The 3368-nt window shown below is 43.4% G+C and overlaps 1 non-coding gene across 1 annotated transcript; it reads right to left on the reverse strand.

Annotated features, from left to right (window-relative positions):
- Positions 1–462: 462 nt before the first annotated feature.
- LOC130959134 (small nucleolar RNA R71) lies at positions 463–570 on the reverse strand. Its single transcript, XR_009078229.1, has one exon. It is a non-coding gene; the product is annotated as a small nucleolar RNA R71 (small nucleolar RNA).
- Between the last annotated feature and the right edge of the window lie 2798 nt (positions 571–3368).

Consider the following 3368-nt stretch of genomic DNA (forward strand, 5'->3'; position numbering starts at 1 on the left):
GCCAAAGCACAACTCTCTTTAGAGGACCTGACCGAATTCTTCAAAGAAGAAGAAGACATGGCAGCCGAAAACAACAATAATGCAAACAATGCACGGAAGGTGCTGGGTGACTTTACTGCACCCACTCCCGACTTCTATGGGAGAAGCATCTCTATCCCTGCCATTGGAGCAAACAACTTTGAGCTTAAACCTCAATTAGTTTCTCTAATGCAACAGAATTGCAAGTTCCATGGACTTCCAATGGAAGATCCTCATCAGTTCTTAGCTGAATTCTTGCAAATCTGTGACACAGTCAAGACTAATGGGGTAGACCCTGAGGTCTATAGACTGATGCTATTCCCTTTTGCTGTAAGAGACAGAGCTAGAATATGGTTGGACTCACAACCTAAAGAAAGCTTGGATTCTTGGGAAAAGCTAGTCAATGCCTTCTTGGCAAAGTTCTTTCCACCTCAAAAATTGAGTAAGCTTAGAGTGAAAGTCCAAACCTTCAGACAGAAGGATGGAGAATCCCTCTATGAAGCTTGGGAAAGATACAAACAATTAATTAGAAAATGTCCCTCAGACATGCTTTCTGAATGGAGCATCATAGGTATTTTCTATGATGGTCTCTCTGAACTGTCCAAGATGTTCTTGGATAGCTCTGCTGGAGGATCTCTTCATCTGAAGAAGACGCCTACAGAAGCTCAAGAGCTAATTGAAATGGTTGCAAATAACCAATTCATGTACACTTCTAAAAGGAATCCTGTGAACAATGGGACTAGTCAGAAGGAAGGAGTTCTTGAGATTGATGCTCTGAATGCCATATTGGCTCAGAACAAGATATTGACTCAACAAGTCAATTTGATTTCTCAAAGTCCGTCTGGAATGCAAAATGCACCAAGCAGTACTAAGGATGCTTCATCTGAAGAAGAAGCTTATGATCCTGAGAACCCTTCAATGGAAGAGGTGAATTACCTAGGAGAACCCTATGGAAACTCCTATAATTCTTCATGGAGAAATCACCCAAATCTCTCATGGAAGAATCAAGAGAGACCTCAACAAGGTTTCAATAATAATGGTGGAAGAAATAGGTTTAACAATGGCAAACCTTTTCCATCATCTTCTCAGCAACAGACAGAGAATCCTAAGCAGAACCCCTCTGACTTAGCAACCATGGTCTCTGATCTAATTAAAACCACTCAAAGTTTCATGAATGAAACAAGGTCCTCCATTAGAAATTTGGAGGCACAAGTAGGACAGCTGAGCAAGAAAGTTACTGAACTCCCTCCAAGTACTCTCCCAAGCAACACAGAAGAAAATCCAAAAGGAGAGTGCAAAGCCATCAATATGGCCGAATTTGGAGAGGATGGAGAGGAAGTGGACGCCACTGAGGAAGGCTTCAATGGGCGTGCACTGACCTCCACTGAGTTCCCTAATGAGGAACCATGGGAATCTGAGGCTCAAAATGAGACCATAGAGATTCCATTGGACTTACTTCTGTCTTTCATGAGCTCTGATGAGTATTCCTCCTCTGAAGAGGATGAGTATGTCACTGAAGAGCAAGTTGCTAAATACCTTGGAGCAATCATTAATCTAAATTACAATTTATTTTTTTAAATGAGACTTGGGAGGATGAACCTCCTTTGCTCACCAAAGAACTGGATGACTTGTCTAGGCAGAAATTACCTCAAAAGAGACAAGACCCTGGGAAGTTTTCCATACCTTGTACCATAGGCACCATGACCTTCAAGAAGGCTCTGTGTGACTTAGGGTCAAGTGTAAACCTCATGCCTCTCTCAGTAATGGAGAAGTTAAGGATCTTTGAGGTACAAGCTGCAAAAATCTCACTAGAGATGGCAGACAACTCAAGAAAACAAGCTTATGGACTTGTAGAGAATGTTTTGGTTAAGATTGAAGACCATTACATACCTACTGATTTCATAGTCCTAGAGACTGGGAAATGCATGGATGAAACCATCATCCTTGGCAGACCTTTCCTAGCCACAGCAAAGGCTGTGATTGATGTTGATAGAGGTGAACTGATCATTCAAGTGAATGGAGAATCCTTTGTGTTTAAGGCTCAAGGATATCCCTCTGTCACCATAGAGATGAAGCATGAAGAGCTTCTCTCAAATCAGAGTCAAGAAGAGCCCCCACATTCAAACTCTAAGTTTGGTGTTGGGAGGCCACAACCAAACTCTAAGTTTGGTGTTGAACCCCCACATTCAAACTCTAAGTTTGGTGTTGGGAGGTTCCAACATTGCTCTGAGTATCTGTGAGGCTCCATGAGAGCCCTCTGTCAAGCTACTGACATTAAAGAAGTGCTTGTTGGGAGGCAACCCAATATTATATTTTACATATTTTCTTTTGTTATTTTATTTTATTTTGTAGGTTGATGATCATAAGAAGTCACAAAATTAATTGAAAAAGCAAAAAACAGAATGAAAAACAGGAAGAAAAACAGCACACCCTGGAGGAAGATGCTGCTGGCGTTCAAACGCCAGTAAGCCTAGCAGTTGGGCGTTTAACGCCCAGTCTGGCACCATTCTGGGCGTTTAACGCCAGAAAGGGGCACCAGACTGGCGTTAAACGCCAGAAAAGGGCAAGAACCTGGCGTTAAACGCCAGGAATGGGCATCAGCCCGGCGTTTAACGCCAGAAATGGCTCAAAACGTGAATTTTGATGCCATTTGGTGCAGGGATGACTTTTCCTTGACACCACAGGATCTGTGGACCCCACAGGACCCATCACCACTCTCTCTCTTCTTCCCCCAATCACCAATCACCTCAACACCTCTTCCCCAAAAAATCCTTCACCTATCCAATCCCATCTTTCTCTTCACCATTCACATCCATCCTTCATAAAACCCCACCAACCTCACCCTTCAAATTCAAACCACTTTCCCTCCCAAACCCATCCATAATGGCCGAACCTCATCTCCCCTCTCTCCTTCTTCACCCCTTCATTTTCACACAACCTAAACAACACTTCTCCCCCTCTTTGGCCGAACACACCACCATCACCCTCTTCCTCATTTCTTCTTCTTCTACCCCCTTCTTTCTTCTTTTGCTCGAGGACGAGCAAACATTTTAAGTTTGGTGTGGTAAAAGCGTTGCTTTTTTCGTTTTCCATAACCATTTATGGCATCCAAGGCCGGAGAAACCTCTAGAAAGAGGAAGGTAAGGCAAAAGCTTCCACCTCCGAGTCATGGGAGATGGATAGATTCATCTCAAGGGTGCATCAAGACCACTTCTATGAAGTTTGTGGCCTTGAAGAAGGTGATCCCCGAGGTCCCCTTTTCACTCAAAAGGGTGAATATCCGGAGATCCGCCATGAGATCCGAAGAAGAGGTTGGGAAGTGCTTACCAACCCCATTCAACAAGTCGGAA

This window comes from Arachis stenosperma, chromosome 10 (assembly GCF_014773155.1).
Source record: "Arachis stenosperma cultivar V10309 chromosome 10, arast.V10309.gnm1.PFL2, whole genome shotgun sequence".
Taxonomy (NCBI): Eukaryota; Viridiplantae; Streptophyta; class Magnoliopsida; order Fabales; family Fabaceae; genus Arachis; species Arachis stenosperma.